Here is a 26,248-nt window from a genome sequence, read left to right as displayed (position 1 = left end):
GGCTCAGTCGGCCGGGCGTCTGACTTCGGCTCAGGTCACGATCTCGCAGTCAAGATCTTGCAGTTGGTGAGTTCGAGCCCCACATCGGGCTCCATGCTGACAGTGCAAAGCCTGCTCGGGATTTGCTCTCTCTGCCCCTCAGCCGCTCGTACACTCTCTCTGTCAAAATAAACAAACGTTAAAAAGAAAAAAAAAAAAAGGAAAGCAGATCTTTGCTTCTGAAGGACATTCTGTCTTTCTGGATTTGACACCTAGTTTAATGTCACGGTGTATCACAGTTCCCTGCTCGTATTGGGGGAGACAACACATTTACCAGAAAAAAGGACCCCATTAAATCGTAGTAGCTTCTGAGAACAGAGAAGCATGAGAAATGAGGGCTCTCCCTTCTGAGACCCAGGCTCAGTTCTTGCCCCTACTTTTTTTTTTTTTTTGCCCCAGTATGGGCATAGAGGATCCTTTTCCCCTGTGTTCTGTCTCCCCTCAATACTATTCCCAGCTGATTTTTCCTCCCCTACCCTGTGATTATGGAGTTAATCCTTCCAGTACTTTCAACCGCCTCCAGGCTCTGGAGCTCAGGCCACTGGGAACTGGTCCTTCCAGAACTGTGGATAGAACCTAGGGAACTTCATTCACCTTTTCAACAAATACAAGCACCAACTACATTCAGAGCAGTTTGCCAGAAGCCAAGTCCGCCAGTCACGGTTCCCACACTCAAGATACTTAGAATAAAACATGCCATTCGAAGGCCCTCCGGGACGTGGGTTTGGAAAACGGAGTACGGAACCAGCAGGAACACCAGGACCCTGTGATGAAGCAAAAACCTCATCTGTTTGAATGTAGAGGCCAGGATCTTTGTCTTTCAAGATGCGAGCGGGGGGGGGGGGGGGGGGGGTGCCTGGGTGGCTCCATCTGGTAAGCGTCCAACACTGACTCAGGTCGGGATCTCACGGTTTGTGAGTTCGAGCCCCGCGATGGGCTCTGTGCTGACAGCCTGGGGCCTGCTTCGGATTCTGGGTCTCCCTCTCTCTCTGTCCTGCCCTGCTCGTGCTCTGTCTCTCTGTCTCTCCAAAATAAGTAAGCATTAACACAAAAGAATTTTCTTTGGAGATGCGAGGTTGTTGGGATGTGTATAAATGACAAAAATTAATGTGACATCAGAAGGTAACTCACCACCAAGACTTCAATGAAAGGGAAGTGCTGTCAGGCTCCATGAATGCAACAGATCGACAAGAGAGGGCTGACTTTTGTTTTTTTGTTTTTTTAACATACTCAAGGATCATAAATTTTACTCAGTCATTTATATCCCTTGGCTGGGTGCCAAGGCTTATTAGGAAACTCGCAGAAACCATAAATATAAAGAGGGCACACCTTCCCCCTTGAGTAAACCCATGAATGTTTCCAAAAATATGTCCAAAGCCATTTTTCCCTTCTGCGAAGTTGTTATAAAATGCACTGAGCACAGACTTCCATCTGCTGTTCTAGACTGACTTACAGCAAAATTGAAGTCAACATTTAAAAGACATTTGCCAAAAGGCATAAATGTGAACGCATTCTAAATCTAAGTCACGGTGGGGGCGCCTGGGTGACTCAGTTGGTTAAGTGCCCGATTTCGGCTCAGGTCACCATCTGGAGGTTCGTGGGTTTGAGCCCCGCTGTTGGGGTCTGTGCTGACTGCGTAGAGCCTGCTTGGGATCCTCTCTCTCCCTCTTCCTGTCTGCCCCTCCCCACTTGCACGTGCTGTCTCCCTCTCAAAATAAATAAATAAACTTCAAAAAAAGAAAAACAACATCTGACTTCAGTTCAGGTCATGAGCCCATGGTTTGTGAGTTCAAGCCCCGAATCGGGTGAGCCCTACTTCCTCTCCTCTCTCTCTCTCCCTCTCTCTCTCTGCCCCTCACTCACTTGAGCACTCTCTGTCCCAAAACAAAACAAAAAAAGCTGTTTGTGAATATATGCTCCTTGATGACCACTGGTCTGCAACAGGGCTTCTAAGGGGATTTTTTTTTCAGTTTTATTTGTTTGAGAGAGACAGAGACAGCGCAGAGCCCAGAGCGGGGGCTCGAACTCACGAAGCCCCGAGTCAACACCAGAAACCAAGAGTCGGCGCTCAACCGCCTGAGCCACAATTTAAAAGGCCATCCTGATGTCACCTGTACTTCAGTAATAAAAAAAATTTTTTTTACAAAATTAAATAACTAAGTAAAAGGCCATCCCAAGGGTGAGTGTAGCATTTTGTATTTAGTTGGGGAGAATCCAGCAAGTGGGAGATCGCGGTACAGCCGAACTGATGGGCAGGCCAGCACGAGAGAGGCGATGCTCCCCGGGAGGAAATAAAGCAGAGACTGATGAGATCAGCAAAGCCCCAGGAACGAAATGCAAAAACAAGGAAGGAAAAGTCAACAATGAGATGTGATGAACCAAGGAGCAAACTGTCCTTCAGGAAAGCCAAAGCTTTCTGAACAAAGTTCAGGGTGTTTACCAACAGAAGCAGCAAAGCGTGGGGGTTTTGAATCTGTGCTTTTTACAACTGAAAAATTCAGCGCTGGCAAGGATTTGCCTCACGAAGGCAATTAAGTCAGAATTCTGAAAAAGGCTGTGAAGTAAAATAGCTTAAAAAAATTTGTTTTAATGTTTATTTATTATTTTTGAGAAAGAGAGAGACAGCATGAGCAGGGGAGGAATAGAGAGAGAGACACAGAATCCGAAGCAGACTCCAGGCTCCGAGCTGTCAGCACAGAGTCCGATGCAGGGCTCGATGCGGGGCTTGAACTCACCAACTGCGAGATCGTGACCTAAGCTGAAGTCAGACGCTTCACTGACTAACCCACTCGGGCGCCTCAGAGAATAGGTTTAATACAGTGAAGAAATGTTAATATTACAAAAGCCATTCACATGAAGAATCCATTTTGGAAGGCAGAAGACCCAAGAGGAGCACTAGAATGTTCTAGAGCAAATACAGAAGTTAGGAGGAAGGATATGGAAAAGTGAACTGCACTCGTCAAGTGCTCTAAGAGAATGTAGTGGGTCTAGAAAACCTCCGTATCAGAAGATTAAAAAGTGGAAGCATTATTGTGGAAAAGTGAACTATGAAACTCTGAAAGCTTTATCGCAGAACCTTCCGAGAGAATCCTGGGAACATTTATACTTCCATAACAACCCCAGTCTGAAGAAAGGAGGGGACATCTGACACACTCTTGGAAATCAGTAATTATTAAGTGATAATAGAATATATTATTTCACTGCAAAACCAACAGATCGGGTAAACCATTATCACTAAATTATTAAAAACATGACTAATGTCTTGGCTTGAGTTTCTACAAGGCATTATCACTAAAGTTCTGTTGTTGTTGCAAGATCAGAACCAAAGTTTGATGTGTAATATTTAATACAAGGCCTATGTTTTATGTGTATACACCTATCCGTACAGACATTATTTTGTGGGTATAATCAGACCAACTGCTGGGCCAGTGGCATCAGCCCTTTGAGCTTGTTGGGAATCCGACTCAGTAGATCTGGGGTAGGACCTGAGGTCTGGCATTTCTTACCAACTCTCAGTGCTACCAGTCTGTGGACCACACTTTGGAGAGGGAGGTTCCTCTAGACAGTGTCCCATTTGCCTTTAAAAAAAAATTATTTATTTTGAGAGGGGCAGAGAGAGAGAAAGAGAGAGAGAGATCTCCAAGCAGGCTCCGTGCTGTCCGCGTAGAGCCCGACGTGGGGCTCGAACTCACGAAGACTGAGATCGTGACCTGAGTCGAGATCCAGAGCTGGATGCTTAACAGACAGAGCCACGAGGCGCTCCCCACCCTCCATCCCCCACCCCCAGGCAATTTGCCTTTTTAAAACTCCATTCCTTTCCTTAGGGTTTTTCTGTGTTTTCACCTAAAAAAGAGTGGGATACTGGGATTTCACAATGCTCCCAATCAGAAAAAAAAACTTTGTTTGGGGTGCCTGGGTGGGTCGGTTTGTTAAGCATCTGACTCTTGGTTTCCCCTCAGGTCATGATCTCGCTGTTTATGAGTTCGAGCCCCCCCATCAGGTTCCGTGGGAACAATGTGGAGCCTGCTTGGGATTCTCTCTCTCTCCCTCTCTATCCGCCCCTCTCCTGCTTGCTCTCTGTCTCTCTCTCAAAATAAACTTAAATGTAAAAAAAAAATTTAGAAAAAAGTTACGTTTGAATACAGAAGTTTTGGGGCACCTGGCTGGCTCAGTCGGTATCAGCACGTGACACTTGATCTTGGGATCGTGAGTTTGAGCCCCACCTTGGGGGTAGAGATTACTTAATAAGTAAAAGTCAAAAAATCTATATGGCAGTTTTATGCGCTTAAGTCAAGTCGTTTCAAGAATGACAACTCTCAAAGAGGAACCCTTTTGCACTACCGGTGGGAATGCAAGCTGGTGCAGCCACTCCGGGAAACAGTATGGAGGTTCCTCAAAAAATTAAAAATAGAATTACCCTACAACCCAGCAATCACACTACTAGGAATTCATCCATGGGATACAGGTGTGCTGTTTCGAAGGGACACATGCACCCCCATGTTTATAGCAGCACTATCGACAATAGCCAAAGTATGGAAAGAGCCCAGATGTCCATCGATGGATGAATGGGTACAGAAGATGTGGTCTACACATACAATGGAGTATTACTTGGCAATGAAAAAGAATGAAGTCTTGCCATTTGCAACAACATGGATGGAACTAGAGTGTATTGTGCTAAGCGGAATTAGTCAGAGAAAGACAAATATCATATGACTTCACTCATACGAGGATTTTAAGAGACAGAACAGGTAAACATAAGGGAAGGGAAGCAAAAAACAATATAAAAACAGGGAGGGAACCAAACATAAGCGACTCTTAAATACGGAGAACAAACTGAGGGTTGCTGGAGGGGCTGTGGGTGGGGGATGGGCTAAATGGGCAAGGAGAATTAAGGAGGACACTTGCCGGGATGAGCACCGGGTGTTATACATAGGGGATGAATCACGGGATTCTACTCCTGAAATCATCATTGCACCATATGCTAATTAACGTGGATGTAAATTTTAAAAAGTAAATTAAGTAATACATGAAAAAAAGAAAAAAAAAGAATGACAACTCTCCTTTAGGGAAAAGGGGTGGGGGGAACCCAACAACAAAAAGCAAGTTCCAAAGGGCTTTGGCAGACCACTACTGACACCTTGTGGTCAGTTCTTATAATTACAATGGCATTTCTGGCCCCAAATGTAACAGTGGAAAAACTGACGTTGATTTTTTTTTTCATTACAACAGTCTGCGGATTAGTACTATTTAAACTTTTTAAACTTTTAACTTTTCGTTTTGAAATAATTATAGATTCACCAAATATTCCTAAAACATGTATAGGGAAGTCCCATGTGCCCTTCTCCCAGCTTCTCCCGATGTCCACGTGTTCTACTTTTGAAGGCAAGAAATTGACGTTGTTCAGATTGTGCCAGTTAGACATGGACTCGTTTGTGACCATAGCATTTTGACATGTCAACCACAACAGACCTAGAAGATTCTTTTACTTGGGTGGTTAAGTAATAGTAAATTCAATACCAAAAACTGAAATTCTTAAGGGTCGTAACAAACTAAAACAAACGTGATACTCACAACCCACAATTTTACTGAGTCAAATGTTGTAAAAAGCGTGATGTGGTAAAGTTAGTGCCGGACTGGGAACCAGGAAGTTCAAGTTCTAGTGCTTGGTCGGGCTCCGCTCAGCTGAACAACCTCGGGCCAATTGTGTCATCTCCCTGGGCCATATTTTCCCTGTCTGCAAAATGGGGGCATTGGACTAGCTGACTTCTAAGATTTATTCAAAGCCAATGATAAAAAGTGTATTCTTCACTTTTTCATTGAACAGTGGTTTAAATGTCTATGGGAAGCTTGGTGGTGAGATACATCAATGAACAACAGTATTTTTCTTCAAGGAGCAGGCAGCCTCGGATAGGGCCATAGATCTGTAAGTGCAGATGTCCTGCGTGGTGACCAGTCTATACCCGCGCTGTCTGGTGCAGAGACCCCTCGCCACATGTGACTATTTATGTTAACGGGCACCTGGGTGGCTCAGTCAGTTGAGCGTCTGACTTCTGCTCAGGTCATGATCTCTCAGTTCATGAGTTCGAGCCCCTTATCAGGCTCTCTGCTGTCAGCGTGGAGCCTAGTTGGATCCTCTGTCCCCTCCACTCTCTGCCCCCCGCCCCGTTCCCACTCTGTCTCTCTCAGAAATGAATAAACATTTTTTAAACCATAGTAAGTTAGTGGGGCGCCCTGGGTGGCTCAGTCGGATGAGCGTCCAACTTCGGCTCAGGTCATGATGTCACAGTTCGTGAGTTCGAGCCCCACATCGGGCTCTGCGCTGACAGCTCAGAGCCTGGAGCCTGCTTCGGATTCTGTCTCCCTCTCTCTCTGTCTCTGCCCCTCGCCACCTTATGCTCTCTCTCTCTCTCTCAAATATAAATAAACATTAAAATTTTTTAATAATAAATTAGTTAAAATTATATAAAATCAAGACTTCTGCTTTGGTCAGAAAGGAGCAACAGGGATCAGAGACACCCCCCTGCATGAGAGCCCTAGAAGGTATAGAAAACAATGGTTTTCAAGTTGCTGGACCACAGACCAGGCCGGCCAGCGATCCCAGGGGGACAAGAAGTAAACAAGCAAGACGAGCCTCCTATGAACTCTTAGTGTCCCCCCTACAGATGTCTATGTTGGAGCCCTGACCCCCAGCGTGAGGCCATAAGAGGCGAGGCCTACCTGAGGCGAGTGGATCATGAGGGCGACTCATCCAGAATGGGATGCCCCTCTTCCTGCCACATGACCCACCAGAAGTCTGCAGCCTTCGGTGGCCCTCCAGAACTTCGAGGAGTGGATTCCTGCAGCTCATAGGCGCCCCCAACCCCGACTGTGGTCTTTCGTTGCAGCAGCCCAGATGGACGCAGACAGAGCCCCACATTTGTCCCCAGCTCACTGCCTAGAGAGAGATTCCAGGCCACAGCACAGGGAGGGGACAGAGGCACAGCCCCGCGGGCTCCCTGAGGCGGAGGGACCCAGCCGAGAGGGTGGGGAGGCCGCCAAAAGTCCACTTCTCGGGGCAGAGCACCAGAGAAGAGAGGGCTGTCCAGAGAGAGCCCCAGAGCCCTCCAAGGGGCCCTTCAAGTATTCAGGGGGACACTGTGTGCGAGGGAGCTGGGGCCAGGGAAGAACCACTCCAGGGGGTGCAAGGTGCAACACCCAGGACTCAAGCAGGCCTGGTGCCTGCCAGTTCCACCAGCCAGAGGAAACTTGGTGATTCCCCGGGGCGGGGGGAGGGGAGGGAGCACGGGGTAGAACATTTTTCTGTGGCAGGAAGTCTCAGCCTTATCTTCTGGTCCTGCTTAACAAGCTTTAAAAGCTAGACCTGAGATCCAACGATTTCAAGCAATGTAGCTACGCTCCGAACAGAGCGCAAGAACAGTTAGAAGCATCCAGAAAAATATCGGACACGCAACCACTTGACAATGGCAATGCGGGGCAGCCAGTGAAAACCTACAAGGCGGGCAGGAAGTAGGGCGGAGTGACCCAGTTCTAGCCGATCCAGGAACGACGCAGCAAATAGTTATCACAACTGCATCCCACGTGTTCCAGAAAGTGGAGGAAAGCCTAAATATGCTTAGTAGAGATATGGAAGAGGTGTTTAAAAAAAAAAAAAAAAAAAGACCCAGGGGCGCCTGGGTGGCTCGGTCGGCTGAGCGTCCGACTTCGACTCAGGTCATGATCTCACAGTCTGTGAGTTCGAGCCCCGCGTCGGACTCTGTGCGGACAGCTCGGAGCCTGGAGCCTGTTTCGGATTCTGTGTCTCCCTCTCTCCCTGCCCCTCCCCTGCTCACACTCTGTCTCTGTCTCTCTCTCTCTCTCTCTCAAAAATAAATAAACATTAAATAATAATAATAATAAAATGCCCAATTTAAACTGCTAGGGACGAACCCTATCATGTGTGAGATGAAAACCATGCTGCACAGGAGTTTACAGCAAAGCAGACGCAGCAGAAGAGATCCGTGCCCTGGAGACTGATTTCCTGTTATTGCTGTAACCGACCCCCACAGACCTACCAGTTTCAAACAACACACGTTTATTCTCTTACGGTTCTGGAGGCGCCAGAAGTCCCAAATGGGTCTCACGGGGCCAAGATCAAGGTGTCAGCAGGGTCGCGTTCCTCCTGGAGCCCCGAGGGGAGAGTCTGTCTCCTTGCTTTTCCCAATTTCTGGTGCCTGTGGGTTCTGTTCCCGCACCTCCCCGGCCTCTGCCTCCGGTTCGCACCTCCTTCCCTCTGACCTTCCTGCTTCCCCTTCTATAAAGACCTTCGGGATTACAGTAGGCCCACCTGGCTAATCTAAGATAATTTCTCAATTTCAAAGTCCTTCACTTAGTCACACCTGGAAAGTCCCCTTTTCCATGGAGGGTAACATAGCCACAGGGTCCAGCGAGGATACCTCAGGAGGCCGTGATTATTCCTTCCATGGGTTACGTCTAAGAAAAGAGGAGAAAAGCAGTAAGTCAGGCAAGGACTTCACAGCAGACTTCAATGTAACTGTAACGTCTTATTTATTTTATTTTTTAAAAGTTTAGGGGCGCCTGGGTGGCTCAGTCGGTTGAGCGGCCGACTTCGGCTCAGGTCATGATCTCGCGGTCTGTGAGTTCGAGCCCCGCGTCGGGCTCTGTGCTGACAGCTCGGAGCCTGGAGCCTGTTTCAGAGTCTGTGTCTCCCTCTCTCTGACCCTCCCCCGTTCATGCTCTGTCTCTCTCTGTCTCAAAAATAAATAAACATTAAAAAAAAAAAAAAGACTAAAAGTTTATTTATTTTTGAGAGAGCGAGAGACAGAGCAAGAGTGGGTGAGGGACAGAGAGGGAGACACAGACTCCGAAGTAGGTTCCAGGCGCTGAGCTGTCAGCACAGAGCCCGACGCGGGGCTCGAACCCACAAACCGTGAGATCATGACCTGAGCCGAAGTCGGACGCTCAACCGACTGAGCCACCCAGGTGCCCCTAATGTCTTAGTTTTTTTTAAAGTCTAAAGTACGTAGGCAAATTGTTAAGATCTTGCCCTAGATAACAAGATAGTTTATTTTATTGAGATATAGTTGACATATAAGAAATTATAAAGATTTCTCAAAGCCTGTGGTACCTGGGTATTGATTATATTCGTACTATTTTTGTATGTGCTTAAACACTTTTAAATGTTTATTTTTATTTTTTTTAAATGTTTATTTATTTTTGAGGGAGAGACAGAGCATGAGCAGAGGAGGGACAGAGAGAGAGGGAGACACAGAATCTGAAGCAGGCTCCAGGCTCTGAGCTGTCAGCACAGAGCTTGACGTGAGGCTTGAACTCACAAACTGAGAGATCATGACCTGAGCAGAAGTCAGACACCTATCTGACTGAGCCACTCAGCCACCCTTAAATGTTCATTTATTTATTTTGAGAGAAAGAGAGAGAGCGAGTGTGTGTGTGTGTGTGTGTGTGTGTGTGTGTATACTCATGAGCAGGGGAGGGGCAGAGGGAGAGAGACAGAGACAGAGACAGAGAGAGAATCCCAAGCAGGCTCCACGCTCTGTGCAGAGCCTGACCTGGGGCTTCATCTTACGACCGTGAGATCATGACCTGAGCCAAAATCAAGAGTTGGATGTTTAACTGACTGAGCCACCCAGGCATCCCTTAAACATTTTTATGACAAACGAACTTGAAATGCCTAATCAATAGTCAAGCCTGGAGTCATATGATAATCCTCAAACAGTGCTTTCCTAATATGTGACTTCTTCCAAATATGATTTCTACATCTCCAATTTAGTAAAGTCACTCCTCTCCTGGAAGGATAGACCATTTAACATGAAGTGTTAGTTTCCTCAAAGGGGAGACAGTCTGACATACTTTATAGAGTTCTGGACAAGATCCTGGTTCATTTGCTTCCATGACTGATACCTCTATTCCTCATTGATAATACGAGCATCTACTTTTTCTTCCAAGTAGAAAAATTATATGACTAGTACATTGGTCTGCTAGGACTGTTATAACAAAACAACAGAGATTGAATGGCTTAAGCAACAGAAATTTATTTTCTCACAGCCCTGGAGACTGGAAATCCAAGATCAAGGTGTGGGCAGATTTGGCTTCTCCTGAGTCCTCTCTCTTGGCTCGTGGATAACCACCTTTCCCCTGTATCCTCAGGTGGCCTTTTCTCTGTGCCCATGCACACTTGATTCTCTTCCAAGAGAACGATCCAATAGGACAATCCAGTAGTGGTCCTGTTGGATTAGGGTTCCAACCATATGACCTCGTGATTCCATCTCCAAATACGGTCACATTGAGGGTCAGGGCTTCAACAGGGGTTTTTGAAGGGACACAACTGAGCCCATAACAACTCTTAGAAGGTATGATGTGAAGGGATACCAAATAGAGAGCTGGGTCTAAAGTATCGTTGAGGTCCTTTAAAGACCATGAGGAACTCACAGAAGGGTCATAAAGAAGCCAGCCAACTTTTCACTGAGCCAAGGTCTCCTTTCTTAAGGTGGTAAACTTCCTGAGAATGGATTCTCCTCCTCTCCTATGGGAAGTTGGGGGCTGGCAATAAATGTGGACGAGAGGGCTGACTGCCCCGTTGACATGGTTGACCTTGGTCTTAGACCAATAAGAAAGAGTCAGTTGGAACACAATGTTTAGCTATGTCAGTACAGACACCCAAGAAGTCATTCGTAAAGTTGACCAACATTTGTGTATTTTAAGAAGAGCGGCAGAGCAGGAGAGAGAGGAAGAGGGGTTTGAGGGCATGTGGGAAACAGTGATGGTGGAATATAGACTCCAAGTCAGATAATGGGAGCAGTAAAGACCCTATGGGACTCGTGGAAAATGAGCAATTTGGCAGTGGTTGTGTTGGGGGTCTTCGGAGATAAGCATTTCCACAGTGGGAACAGTAGTGTAAATGATCTAAAAGATTGGGAAGCTGTGGTCAGAGACTAGAATGACTGAAGGTGGGGATCCAGGCTCCTGTGTTGCGGGTGACAGTGTCTGGGGTATGGCAAAAAGGCCGTTGCAGAGAGACACGGCCAAAAACCAGTGGCTGTCCATCAAGTGATGACCGGATGCATAACAGGCGGTCTAACCGTAACAGTGGAATATTGTTTGGCAATAAAAATAAAAGTGGATGAACCTAGAAGACACGATGGTAAGTTGCAAAAACCCATATATTGTACAATTCCGTTTACATGAAAGGTGCAGAGTGAGCAGAACTATAGAGTAGGTAATCAGTAGTTACCTACGGTAGGGGGGGGCAGCAGGAAGTGACTGCTAATCTGGATGAGATTTGGGGGGGGCAACAAAAATGTTCTATGATCAATTGTCATGATGGTTACACAACTCTGAATATACTAGACACCCCTTATTCCCATAGGTGGATCAATTGGATAGTATGTGATTTTTGTCTCAATAAAGTCGTTTAAAAAAATACCAACGAGGGGTGTCTGGGTGGCTCAGCTGGTTGAGCGTCTGACTCTTGATTTTGGCTCATGTCACCATCTCATGGTTCGTGAGTTCGAGCCCCACGTCGAGCTCTGTGCTGGTAGCGTGGAGTTTATTTGGGATTCTCTGGCAGGTTTCAGTGACCAATGGGGAGGGAGCAGCATATGGGCTGACGGACGCTAACAGGTCAGCCATAGGAAGGAGAGAGGGGCTGGAACCAGATAGCATGAGCTTTAGAAAACTCCAGAAGGAATAATCAGTTCCAAGTAAGGTGGAGATGTTAAAAATCCCTTTCACTTTAGTTTTCAGGGTCTTATTTCAAGTTTGAGAATGTTGCCTAAAACAAAATTGGAGGTGTAGAGCCAGTCAGGTTCCATATAAGATTACAAGCAGGATGGGGCGCCCAGGTGGCTCAGTCAGTTGAGCGTCTGACTTCGGCTCAGGTCATGATCTCACAGTTTTTGAGTTCGAGCCTCACATTGGGCTCTGTGCTGACAGCTCGGAGCCTGGAGCCTGCTTCCGATTCTGTCTCCCTCACTCACTGCCCCTCCCCCACTCATACTCTGTCTATATCTCTCTCAAAAATAAATACATATTAAAAAAAAAAAAGATTCCAAGCAGGTACTGGCCTTGAGGTAGAACCTGATACAAGACAAGGTGGATGTTCTCAGCTGCTTCTTGTGCTCCAAAGGATCTCTGGAAGCATGTTTATACTTCCAGAGATAGTCAGAAAAACGAGTACGATCCCGACGATGACCACTATATATGTTGTCTTAAGCTCCGATTGTGACGGCAATGCCCATAACTGGAGTCACCGATCCCAGGCTGGTGAGGATAATGGAGCCCAGTAGCGAGTGTGAAAAGGCTTTCGCAGGGCGCTCTTTGGTAACCTTATCCTCCAGATACTCAAACAGACCGCGTCCTTGTCGGAGAAGCTTAAAAAAAAAAAAAAAAGTCATGGGTTAGGCAGGCAAAAGATGAATCATAACCCTCCTTTTTCCATTTGGAGGCACATTAGATTTAGATAGAATCTGAAATCTACTCTCATGAATATGACAGGATAGACTAATAGTTGATTGAATCTGATCTTCTCAGGGTGCAAGAAGGGCTGATCTCTTACAGGGTACTCTTGTCCTCCCTAAACAATCTTTGCAAGTGTTTTTTGTCTGCGATACCTTTTTAGGTGACCTCAGGAAGCCATCTGTCTTGATCTTCAAATCCAGTGAGTTGCCTCCAAAAAAAAAAATGGTTTAGTCAGTACTCCTGAGATTCACGTGAAGCGCAAGGAACCCCAGGGAGAACAGAGAACACGGGTTCGAGAAACTTCATATAAGTAAACCTATATAAATGTTAGGATAGGACGAACACTCTTTCAAATTTAAGAAGAACAGGAACAAGAGGGGAACTTTATTCTTCCCCCCCTGGAAAACTGGGTGACTCTCTCCCACCAATCCAGCGTATGGATAGAAAGATAAGGAAGGAAAACTTTCAGAGGGGGGAAACACTCCCAGATGTTTCCTGTCACTGCTGTTGACTTGGGGTCAAGCTCCCGGGAAGGGGGAGCTCATGTTGCCTCGGGAAGGGTCAGCCGTAATTGAAGCACTAAGTACAGGAACCATTAAGATATCTCGTGTCCAGCGCCATTTTTGCTGGGCAAATCAGCTGCCGGGATTATATTTATGTTCTGTGTCCCTGGATCCACGTGAGGACTGAGGCTTGAGCCTAGCAGGCCATGGTATGAACTCCAGGCTCACAATTCAGCAGCTGCCAAGTGTGAGGCCAAGACCAACGTGCCCCAGATAAATCTGCAGGTCACGAATCTTCGGAGGTTGGTGGACGCATGGAATTCTACAAGAGAAGTCTGTCTCAGTAGCATCCTTTTTACGGAAAGACTTCACTCCCTGATCCATACTCCCACGTTCTCTTCTTTCACTAAACAAGAGGGCTCACCTCTTTTCTAGAAACTTCCAGACTTTATGATTTTGCATTCAAGTCAGGACATGACCTCTGGAGTGACTCCACTGTGTTCATCTTACAAAAAACACTCACTACAGAGAGATGTTCCCATAACAGTTTCCTTGAACTCGTGGACTTCAAAGTCTAAACTATGTATCTCTGAGTATTTTTAAATTTGTTGTGTTTCTTTTCAATAGCTTTTTGAGGTATACTTTACAAACTATAAAGTTTACCTATTTCAAGTGTGCAATTCAATGATACTCATTACATCTATAGAGTTCGTAATATCACTACAATAATTTTTATGACATTTCATCGCTCAGATGATCTGCTATGTCCCTTTAGAGTCAAGCCCTGTTCTCAGCTTCAGCCCCAGGCAACCACTAATCTACTTTCTGTCTCTTTAGGTTTGCTTTCGGCACGTTGCATGTGAATGAGATCTTACAACATGCAGTCTTTGCACCTGGCCTCATTCCCTTGGCATATTGGTTTTAAGCTTCATCCATGTTGTAGCAGGTGTCTGGACTCATTCCTTTTATTTTTTTTAATTTAATTTAATTTTATTTATTTATTTTGAGAGAGAGAGAGAGAGAAGTGGAGGAGAGGCAGAGAGAGAGAGAGAGAGGGAAACAGAATCCCACACGGGCTTTACACAGTTAGCACAGAGCCCTAACCTGGGCTCAATTTCACGAACCACAAGATCATGACCTGAGCTGAAACCAAGAGTCCCACACTTAACTGACTGAACCGCCAAGGTGCCCTGATACAGTCCACATTTTTTTTTTAATGTTAATTTATTTTTGAGACAGAGAGAGAGAGAGAGAGAGAGAGAGAGAGAATGAGCAGGGGAGGGGCAGACAGAGAGGTAGACACAGAATCAGAAGCAGACTACAAACTCTGAGCTGTCTGCACAGAGCCCGACGCGGGGCTCGAACTCACGAACCCATGAGATCATGACCTGATCTGAAGTCAGACACTTAACCAACTGAGCCACCCAGACGCCCAAGCCCCCATTTCTAAGAGTCAATTTATCTCTCTTTTCCAGCTTGATAGTGTTTTTTTGTTTTGTTTTGTTTTGGTTTGGTTCTCCAGCTTTGTTTAATAAAAGAATTTAAGGTCCTAATTTTGTTTCAGGAATGAAACTGAAAACAGTAATACAACACAAATGGATTATTTTCACTCAACAAAAAAAGAACAAGTGTAGAGGAAAACAGAGCAGACGCCAAGTCAAAGGCAGGGACAGAGCAGGAGGATGGCACCACAAGTTGTAACAGACAAGAAACTACACTTGAGCCACTGGAAGGAAGGGCCAATGAGGAGAAAGCCAAAACCCAACAGACAAACAGACCAAGTTCCAAGCCAGAAACACAAGTGAGGACAGGCAAACGGTAAAGCAACACATGCTGTGATGTTCCATCACACTAACCCCCCTGCCCCCACTAACGAGGGGGTTACGGGAAGAGCCAGGGGGCAGGAAGCCTCTGGGTCTCCGGTGATGCTGAGAGGCCAGCAATAAGCAAGAGGAAACTGATTTCTTCACCTGACACGACTTTGAGAGCCAAGGATTTCTGCAGGAAGAAATAGAGATTTCACAGAGGCAATATGGGGAACAAGAACATTCCGAAATTCAGGTAACAAGCTTTTTAGAAGCCAGAGTTTATTTCTACTCAAAACAATGCTCAAAGAGGTTTAAGGGGATCCAAAGGCCCAAAGATATCTGGGTTTAACATAAAATTATAGTCAGGTGCTTGCTCTGGACGCTTCCATTTTACAATACCAGGAGTAGTTATTCTAAGCCTCTGGGCACTTCTAAGATTTGCTAATTCTTCTAGGCTGAAAGATGAATTTTCTGGAATTTTGACATGCTCCATACAAGGTGAACATTGAAGTAATAACAATAAAAACAATTCCAGAGGCATCTGGGTGCCTCAGTCAGTTAAGCATCTGACTCTTGATTTCGACTCAGGTCATGATCTCATGGTTTTGTGAGTTTGAGCCCCATATCGGGCTCTATGCTGACAGTGTGGAGCCTGCCTGAGATTTTCTCTCTCTGTGTCTCTCCCCCACTCTCTCTCTCTCTCTCTCTCTTAAAATAAGTCAATAAACTTAAAAATTTTTCAGAAACACCATCATTGCAAGAGAAAGAGTTATGTGATCAGACAAGAAAGCCACTGCAGAAAGTTCCAGAAGCAAAATGAGTAATCCAAAAAAAAGGATACATTTATAAAAATTCTGTGGAAACCCTTCCTGCCATCTTCTCAGCAACCAGCTCCCCTGGGTATCACCTCAAAAGCTGAGGTCATGAGGAGTCTTGTCTGCAGAGATTAGGAGGAAAAAATTAAGGTTAGTAAGTCAGAAGTTGACTAGGAACCTATCTCCCCATTGGGCATGACATTTAAAAACAATTAATTAATTAATTAATTTTTAAATTTACCACCAAGATAGTTAGCATATAGTGCAACAATGATTTCAGGAGTAGATTCCAGGGACTCATCCCCTAAATATAACACCCAGTGCTCATCCCAGCAAGTGTCCTCCTTCATGCCCCTTACCCCTTTAGCCCATCCCCCTCCCACAACCCCTCCAGTAACCCTCTGCTTGTTCTCCATATTTAAGAGTCTCTTGTGCTTTGTCCCCCTCCCTGTTTTTATATTATTTTTCCTTCCCTTCCCTTACGTTCCTCTGTTTTGTCTCTTAAGTTCCCCCTATGAGTGACGTCCTAGGATATTTGTCTTTCTCTGACGGATTTCACTTAGCATAATACCCTCTAGTTCCATCCACGTAGTTGCAAATATGCCATTGGGCATGACATTGCTTCCAGGTGAAATTTTAAATTCCATTCGCTGTAAGTGAATCCAGGGTCGTCATGGAGTTAAAAACAGAAGGCTAGAGGTAGGGATGAGTAGAGAAGGTTGCCAAGAAGTTAGGGACGGTTCATTCATATTCTTCATTTCCCTTTCATACTCCTTCCAGTAACCTTCATGAAGCCATCACAAATGCCTAGAAGAGATCCAGAGAGACCAGTATGGAACTGGGGCACTGCCCACAGTCCTGAGCGTTGCGTAGGGATGCGTATACACTAGGGGTGTATATGGCATTTTATGGGAGTGTCAGCATTACTCAACGGTATGTTTAAAGTTGTCATACTAGTCTAGTACATACCGGGTGGAACATAAAAGAAGGGTCCTGTTAATTAATTTAGTTTCAGATTTAATGGACTGGAGGCTGAACGCCACATAGAAGACAAAGATTTAAGACCCTTCATATACAAGGGTGCCTGGGTGGCTCAGCCGGTTAAGCATCTATCCGCCCCTTGGTTTCGGCTCAAGTCATGATGTCACAGTTGGGGAGTTCTAGCCGTGCGTTGGGATCCTCGCTGATGGTGCAGAGGCTGCTTGGGATTCTCTCTCCCTCCCTCTGTGTCCCTTCCCTGCTCACTTGCATTCTCTCTCTCTCAAAATAAATCAACTCTTAAAAAAAGATCCTTTATATACAAAAGACGTTGACAAATAAAGAAATAAAACAATAGAAAAACAGGGTATAATAAGGAAACATCTAAGGAATCGCAGTGGTTCATGAACCTAAGAAGAGATCCCTGCCACCCCTCCCCAGGAATAAGAAAAAGAACATCTTTAATGACTTTAAAATACACCACTTGGGGCGCCTGGGTGGCTCAGTTGGTTAAGCGTCCGACTTCAGCTCAGGTCACGATCTCGCAGTCCGTGAGTTCGAGCCCCGCGTCGGGCTCTGGGCTGATGGCTCAGAGCCTGGAGCCTGCTTCCGATTCTGTGTCTCCCTCTCTCTCTGCCCCTCCCCCGTTCATGCTCTGTCTCTCTCTGTCTCAAAAATAAATAAACGTTAAAAAAAATTTTTTTTTAAATTAAAAAAAAATAAAATAAAATACACCACTACTTTTAATATAGATACAGAGAGATCTAGAGATGATGTAGATATGGATAGAGATGTAGATGGAGATGTAAATATAGATAGATCTCCACCCAGCATGAAAGGCAGCTTTTTCACAACAGAAACGGCCAAACACAGCTCTTAGGGCTTCTTTTAACAGGAGATAGGATCTTGATTGGATATCGGAAGAGCATGGGTTCTCGTGGCAAAGCCAGTTCCCCCATCAGCTTAGCTTTCTCTCAATTGACCCAATAATATAAATGCTGACGATCTGAGAAAACTCCTTACAGGGGAGCGTGGCAGGACCCTGGTTATACGGTAGCTAAGGTCGTGTACCTGGGTAAAACAAAACAAAACAAAACAAAACAAAACAAAACAAAACAAAACAAAACAAAAGGAAATCATAATTGATTTCCTCCTGGCTGTTGATGGTGGTGGTTTCATGTGGCTCTCCATGGTGATGGTTTGGTCGAGATGAGGGAGGCCTCCTGCCCTCAGCTCTCACCCACGTTATACCCCTGTTTCCTCCCACCCCCTCCCCCCAGGCTTGGAAAATCTCGGGGCTCGGGTGGAAGGCACAATCCTCCAGATTGGTTCACAGAGGACCAGTTTTCCGCAAGCCCCACAGGGACTCTTAATGCTGAAGAGAACTAGCGAGACAATGCTCTAAAATTATTCACTCTCTACTTCCTCACTGCTTCAAAGAAATACAAGAAGGTACGAGGATGGGCACCATTAAGATCAAGAACACATCCGTCACCCCTGAAAGTCCCCTTTTGTAAATCATGCCTTCCTCTGCCCGCCCGCATTCAACCACTGATCTGCTTGCTTTTTCTTTCTTTCTTTCTTTCTTTCTTTCTTTCTTTCTTTCTTTCTTTCTTTCTTTCTTTCTTTTCTTTCTCTTTTCTTTCTTTCCTTTCTTTTCTTTCTTTTCTCTTTCTTTCTTGTGCAGAAAAGGTGTTTTTATTAAAGCATGGGGACAGGACCCCATGGGCAGAAAGAGCGGCCCAATATCCGCTTTCTACTGCTATGAATTATTTTGCATTTTATATAAATAGTACCATTCAGTATAGACTCTTCTACGTTCCATCCCTCGGCATAAATATTGTGAGATTCATCCCTGTTGTTTTGGGCATCAACAGTTTGTTCTTTTTTTCCAGCTTTGTTGAGGTACAATTGGCAACTAAAAATTGCGTATATTTAAGGTATACAACTGGATGATTTGAGATATATATATATTATATATATATATATATGTTGTGAAATGATCGCCATAATCAAGCTAATTAACATACCTATCGCGTCCCAGAATTACCATCTTCTTTCCCTTTCTTTCTTTTTTTACTGTTGCTATGAGAACGCATAAGATCTACCCTCTTTGCAAATTTCAAGTATACAACACAGTATTGTTTTTTAATATATAGTGAGTTTATTATGGTTATTTTTAAGTATCCTTAATACAGTCACCATACCGAATTTTACATCCCTGGGTCTTATCTCATTTTGCACGACCGAAACTCTGTGCCCTTTGACCAACTCCCCATTTGTTCCTCCTCGCCAGCCCCTGGCAACGACCATCCTACTGTCTCCTTTTAGGAGTCTGTTTATTTATTAAAGTATTTTTTTTGAGAGAGAGAGCACAAGAAGGGGAGGGGGAGAGGGAGAGGGTGAGAGAGAGAATCCCAAGCAGGCTGCACACAGGCAGCGCAGAGCCCAACGTGAGGGTGATTCAGAGGTTCAGTCTTTCGCTCAGGTCATGATCGCACCGTTCCTGACTTTGAGCCCTGCATCCGGCTCTGTGCCGACAGCTGGGAGCCTGGAGCCTGCTTCGGATGCTGTGTCTCCCTCTCTCTCTGGCCCTCCCCTGCTCACACTCTCTCTCTTTCAAAAAAAAAAAAAAAAAAGTAATACATATGTTCCTTGGAAAATTCTGGAAAATAGAAGATTCGTGTAGAAATAAAGGTCATTGAGTATTCCACCACTCAGAAACAATCACTATTAATGATATCCAATGTATTTCTGTTTCCAGCTTTATTGAGGTATACTTAACATACAAAAAATCATATTTAATGTATATATTTTGATGAATTCATGCACGTATGCATATACCCATGATACTATCCCTGCAGTCAAGGTAATAAATGAACCCATCATCTCTGCGAGATTGCTTGTGTTCTCTTGCTTTTTTTTTTTTTCCTTGTCTTCTTTTTTGGTAAGAACACTTAAGAAGAGATCTTATAAATTTAAGGGTAAAAAAAAATTTTTAACTGTATTTATTTTTGAGAGAGACAGAGACAGCACGACTGGGGGAGGGACAGAGAAAGAGGAGACAGAGAATCCCAAGCAGGCTCTGAGCTGCCAGCACAGAACCCGACCCTGGGCTCAAACCCATGAAACCCCAAGATCATGACCTGAGCCGAAACCGAGTTGGACGCTTAACCAACTGAGCCACCCGGGTGCCCCAAATTTAAGTTTTTAAGTGTGCAATGCCATTATGTTTGGATTTTTTAAATAATCTCTATGCCCAACATGGGGCTTAAACCCCAAGATCAAGAGCCACACATTACACTGACTGAGCCAGTCGGGCGCCCTGTAATGTTTAGATTTTTTTAAAAATGTTTTTATTTATTTTTGTGACAGAGAGAGACAGAGCATGAGCAGGGGAGGGGCAGAGAGAGAGGGGGACACAGAATCGGAAGCAGGCTCCAGGCTCTGAGCTGTCAGCACAGAGGCCGATGCGAGGCTCAAACTCACAAACCATGAGATCATGACCTGAGCTGAAGTTGCATGCTCAACCAACTGAGCCATCCAGGTGCCCCCCAAATTTTTCAATTTTTAAGTTCTATCCTCATTTTTTTTTTTTTTTTTTTTTTGAGAGCGAGAGAGGGAAAGAGAGCATGTGCAAGTGGCAGAGAGGGGCAGAGGGAGCAGGAGAGCCATTCTTAACAGGCTCCACGCTCCGTGTAGAGCCCAACGTGGGGCTCGATCCCATGACCTGGGATCATGACCTAAGCTGAAATCAAGAGTTGGACACTCAACCAACTGAGTCACCCAGGTGCCCCTCTGTCCTTGTTTTTAATTCCCAAGAGCTCTTGCTTTTTTTCTTTATTGATCCTTTAGAACACACTATTCTTACGTCTCTTACGTAATTTGTTCTCCTATATGTCTGAAAATGCCAGTATCAACTATCAATACCAATATATTTTTTCTGTTTCCTGTTCCCTGCCCTGGCTCTGTGTCTTCTAAAGTCCTTTGAGTTTGCAGATCATGGCAGGCGGAGATGCTCCTTAAAAGTTTGTCTTCCTTCATATTTCAGAGAGAGGGGCTCGGGGGCTGTTGGATAGGGCTTGGGGACCGGCAGGACTCCCAGGGACAGGAGGTGAAATGGTAAGCCATCCCTATCATTGTGGGACCCCCAAATGCCCGTCGAGGGAGAAGGAAAGACTTTTCATTGGCCAACTGTCCTACAAAAGACTCTCTCAGACTCTAGGCAGAGTTGAAAGCATGGTCGGACAGAGTGGGGACTGCCTTTTGAGGTTAGTGATCACCATTTGAAAGGCAGCCAGTCAACCTTAATCCGGTCAACCTTGGATTTGCTCCAAGATGTCTGCCCCTTTGATTTCATGTGCCCTGGTGGTGGTTTGGTGGGGGTAAGTTTATACAGGACCAGGCACGTAGAATTAGAAGGGAGGGAGGATTCACAGGTATTTCTAGAGGGAGCACGAATCAGACAAGAAGAAGGGCAAGTCAGGGAAGCCAGGGCACCTGACCAAGAAGGAGCTGGGCTGTGTGGTGAGAGAATGGGTATCTGAAGGGGCTCACAGGTGGCAGTGATGACGGGACAGGACAGGACCATGGAAGCGGGAAACTGCTCGCAGAGGTAAGATCGGGGCATCTCATCCCAAGGCAAGTGATGAGGGCATGAGCTGGGAACCTTCCGTCTCGGGCAGGTCCCTGGTGTGCATGTGAAAACCTGCAGGATGTGACGTGAAGAGACAGAACGAGAGGCACAAGTAGATCCTCGGCGATGGTGGGAAGCCCAGAGCCTGGAGCCTGTTTCAGATTCTGTGTCTCCCTCTCTCTGACCCTCCCCCGTTCATGCTCTGTCTCTCTCTGTCTCAAAAATAAATAAACGTTAAAAAAAAATTAAAAAATAAATAAAAAATAAATAAAAAAAAATAAAAAGGCCCAAGGGTCTAAAGATAGCCAGGTTTCGGGGAAGTTTACAGGCCGGCGCTGACCGTGGGTTTCTCTGTCGCTAAGTCCAAATTTCAACCTGTTCCATCCTGTACCTCCACGATTCTTCTACGCGGGGAGCGCCGATTTCTGCCGACCGGCAGCGCGCTCCAAAGGCGAGCGCTCCGAGAATGACGACATAAACCACGGCGGTGGCAATCACCATCACTGCCAAGAAGAACCTTCTAGGATCCAAGGAGACAGCTGCCGTGGCAATTCCAAAAACCAAAGCCATTAATCTGGTGAAGAATAAAAAAGAAGTGTCAGGGGGCGCTTGGGTGGCTCAGTCGGTTGGGTGTCCGACTTTAGCTCAGGTCACGATCTCGCGGTCCGTGAGTTCGAGCCCCGCGTCGGGCTCTGGGCTGATGGCTCAGAGCCTGGAGCCTGCTTCCGATTCTGTGTCTCCCTCTCTCTCTGCCCCTCCCCCGTTCATGCTCTGTGTCTCTCTGTCTCAAAAATAAATAAACGTTAAAAAAAAAAATTAAGAAAAAAAAAAAAAAAAGAAGTGTCGGCAGAATCTACGCGAACACATCTTTTTGGATGAATGTGGATACTGTCTGCAACCAAGCATGCTGACAATAAGCCCGAGGTGCTGAGATCATGATGAATCTTAGCTGCCGGGATCAGGGAAGAACGAAATGAAGGTCAGATACATCGACAGGTTTCCTAGGAAACTGTTTTCCCTGTATGGGGTGACATCGCTTTTAGATGATGCTTCGAATTCTGTGAATTACAAGTTACCCAAGAACCATGGTATGGTTCAAAGGGCCAGCGGTCAGGACAGCCTGGAGACGGACTTCTGTGGAGTCAAGGATTTGCTGGAAAATCAGGGGGTCTTAGTACGTATTCTTGATTTGCTTTGGACATTTCTTTCAACAACCTTCATGGAACGGTCACAAACTTCTGGATTCTATAGAGAGCCCACTACCGAGTTGGGTGCCCCAATTCTGGGTTGCTTTGCTAGCAAACACGTCGAGACTCGGAATATACGTTGCATTTTATGGGAACAGCAACCCTGTCTGGTGGCGTATTTAAGATTGTGGTTCTAAACCGGACACCCGTGGAACGGAGCACAAAACAGAAGTTGTGTTATCGAACGGAGACGCTGAGAGATCACAGAATCGGTGGTAAAAGCCATATGTGCCTCAGACGAGGCAGAACGGGGAACTTTGAACTCAGCACAGGGGTCCGTTCTCCCCTCCTCTGCCAGTGGGGAGACCCGGGTGCCGCGTTTACGTGCAGGAGGGAAGAAAGCTTGTAGACGTTTCCCACTGATGCTCTTGTCCTGGCCTGAGTGAACTGAAGGGGTTTCTCGAGTTCCCCAGACTTCAAAGGGCCACTGGTGAGGGGCAGAGTTAAGGCCAGAGCCACGGGGAAACCCCGCTGTGGTTGGCATTTCAGCAGATAGACGGGCTGCCCTCTGCCTGAGGACCGTGAAGGACCCATGTGAAGGCACACATCGTGTCTCATCCCTGTGGTTAACAGTGACGATCTCAACTCAATCAAGGGACTGATTCAATCAACTCAATCGACTCATCCTTTCTTATTGTTCATCTTCCTTTTTCCAGGCACATAACCCAGCAGCAAATCCTGGTGCTGGGCACGATCTGTGACATTTGAAGACATTTTTAAGAGGCACGTCACAGTTAGGGGTCTTCTGTTTTGATAACTACCTTACTCATTTTATTTTATTTTTTTCTAATGTTAATTTTTTTTTGACAGAGAGACAGAGGGCAAGTTGGGGGGGGGGGGGGTTGCGGAGAGAGAAGGAGACAGACTCTGAAGCAGGCTCCAGGCTCCGAGCCGTCAGCACAGAGCCCGACGCGGGGCTCGAACCCACGAACCGTGAGATCATGAGCTGAGCTGAAATCAGACACTTAACCGACGGAGCCACCCCGGCGCCCCCACCGTATTCATTCTAATCCATAGGGAATTTTTGTACATTGCTCACATGGGAATCTATGTTTTCCCTCATACCAATCGGTGCTGATATTAAGGGAATATGAAGAAACTGAAGTGAGTGACTTTTTAAGAATGGGAGTCACGGAAACAAGTACTTTTGCAAGCAGACGTCTCTTACTCTTCTTAACAAAAAATGGAAAAATTAATGGATTGCCAGCTCAGTGAGAAAAACTTGATAAAGGAGCACCCGGGTAGCCCATTCGGTTAAGCGTCTGACTCCCAGTCTCGACTCAGGTCATGATCTCACAGTTCGTGAGTTCCAGCCCCACATCCGGCTCCACTCCGACAGTGCGGGAGCCTGCTAGGGGTCCTCTCTCCCCCCCCCCCTTTCTGCCCCTCCCCTGCTCACTCAGGCTGTCCCCCTCTCTCTCAAAATAAGTAAATAAACTTAAAAAACAAACAAACATGAAGAAAAGGATAACTTGATAAAAGATTACGTGATTTTTGCGCGTCGCCCTGAAGAAATTCACAGAACTCAGTGACAGCATGAACGAGGCTCTATTCCCGTACTTTTAGGAGTGTGAACAGATGTTTTCCGTTCCTACGAGAAACATCCCTGACCTCACCTGGTAGCCACGACAAAAAAATCTTAACGACTTCCAAACACACGGCGACTCGTATTTTTTAAAAACACAGTTTCCTGTACCTGATGAAGTGAATCTCCTTAACAACCAACAGCCAACTCGCTTCCAGGGAAACCCCAAACGCGGCTCTTGGAGTGTCTCTTGTAGGAGGTAGGATCTGGATTGGGTAATTGCGGTAATGTGGGTTCTCACGGAAGTCACTTCACCCATCAGCTTAGCCTCCTCGCCATTCAGCCCATCACAGAAGATGCCGAGGGGCTGGGAAAACTCCTTCCAGGAGAGGCTGTTGGGACACTGTCGTGCTGTAGTGATGGATCTGGGAGAAAAAAAATCAGGAAATCATCGTTTGTCTCCCCCTGGCTGTGGATGGAGGTAACTTCATGTGGTTGCTCCTGATGAGGGTTTGGTCAAGATGAGGGAGGCCTCCTTCTAGGCCCACGTTATACCCGTGTTTCCCATCGTCCCTCAGCTCGAGAATTCCCACGTCCCTTGTTGGAAGCACAGTTCACCTGGTGCTTCACGGGGATCCAGGAAAGTAGACTTTCCCCAGCACCCGGGGCTTACGATCTGCAAAGACTGGGGAACACTGCTTGGAACCGTCCACTCTCTGCTTCTGTATTCACAGCTTCAGGGAGGTAATAATGAAGGAAAAAACTGCACACAGTTAAAGTATCCAATCGAGGGGCACCTGGGGGGGCTCAGTCAGTTGAGCCTCTGACTCTTGACCTCACATCAGGTCTTGATTTCAAGGTCCTGAGTTCAAGCCCCGCACTGGCCTTCATGTGAAAGCATTAGCACACATCTAAGATGAAAAACACATCCGTTGTTCCCAGAAGTTTCCTCGTGCCTCCTGGTAATTCACACCTCTCTCTCTCCCCTTGACCCAGGCAACCACTAATCTGTTTCTTGCAGATTAATAAAGAAGTGAATTTTTTCTTACTTTTATTTAAATCTCTGTTAGTTAAGGGGCGCCCGGGTGGCTCAGTCGGTTGAGCGTCCGACTTGGGCTCAGGTCATGATCTCACGGTTCGTGGGTTCGAGCCCCGCGTCGGGCTCTGTGCTGATGGCTCGGAGCCCGAAGCGTGCTTGGGAGTCTGTGTCTCCCTCTCCATCTGCCCCTCCCCCACTCATGCTGTGTCTCTCTCTTTCTCGAAAATAAATAAATACTTAAAAAGAAAAGAAAGGAAATCTCATGAGCAAAAGCTTGAAAATATAACTGGCGAAAAAGAAGGGACATGGAAAACTCTAGACACAGGGGATAAAGACAGAAAGGACACAATGTTCTGTTTAGAATCTTACAGATTTCAGTCACTTCAAAAACACGTATCACTACTTCAGGGATGGAGAAGCCAAGGCAAAGCATTTGTAACTGTTGTTAAAATAATACCAACGAAGTGCCAACAGGACAGATTGGCAGGAGAACTTTTAGGTACCCACATGCCAGCTTCAAGTTCATTGTCACCGGAGGGTGCAGGAAGTCTCTCATTTGAGGAAGGCATTTCCTTTTCCTGTAATCTTCAACTTGCCGGTGTATTGACACAGATAAAGCCATTTTGTTTTGTTTAAAAAACAAAGTAGATCCTGACCTGAGCCGAAGTCAGACGCTTCACCGACAGGACCACCCAGGTTCCCTATCTGCTTGCTTTTTCATTTCCAAGCATTCTCGATCCTTTTGCTGACGATACCCTATTCTGACTTCATTTGTACGATTTCTGTACACGTGGACAACGTCAGTTACCGGGAGCAAGATGTTTTTTCCCGTCGACTGCTCCCTGTACTGTCTTCAGGTCCCATCCATTGCTTTGAGTCTGGGGTCGTAACAGAGGTGCTCCAAAGGGGTCTAGTTTCAGGGCTCTCCATTCTTCTGAAGAAGCGAAGGGAGATGCTTGGGGGGCTGTTGGCTGGGGCTTGTGGACTGTTTCAGGGGGAGCAGCCGGCATGCGAAGTCCCCACGTTCATTGTGGTCATGGGAAGTGCTTAATATTGGTAGTTTAAAGGACACCTTCCCACACATTTCATGAAACTATCTCGTGACATCCAGACGCTGCTTCTGAAAATCAAGTTCTGTGTCAGGTAGACTTGACCTGACATCTTCCTGAAGCACGACCACTACT

The 26,248-nt window shown here is 46.0% G+C and overlaps 1 long non-coding RNA gene across 1 annotated transcript; it reads right to left on the bottom strand.

Moving 5' to 3' along the window:
* Window positions 1-15,587: 15,587 nt before the first annotated feature.
* On the bottom strand, window positions 15,588-16,920 carry LOC132689788 (uncharacterized). Its single transcript, XR_009615142.3, has 3 exons — window positions 16,609-16,920; window positions 16,211-16,446; window positions 15,588-15,761 (listed from the first exon to the last, which is right to left on the bottom strand). It is a non-coding gene; the product is annotated as an uncharacterized LOC132689788 (long non-coding RNA).
* Window positions 16,921-26,248: the final 9,328 nt, after the last annotated feature.

The sequence above is a fragment of the Panthera onca genome, chromosome E3 (genome assembly GCF_046562875.1).
Source record: "Panthera onca isolate mPanOnc1 chromosome E3, mPanOnc1 haplotype 2, whole genome shotgun sequence".
Classification (NCBI taxonomy): Eukaryota; Metazoa; Chordata; class Mammalia; order Carnivora; family Felidae; genus Panthera; species Panthera onca.
The sequence above is the reverse complement of the archived record's forward strand: the minus strand, read 5'-3'. Positions and strand labels throughout refer to the sequence as shown.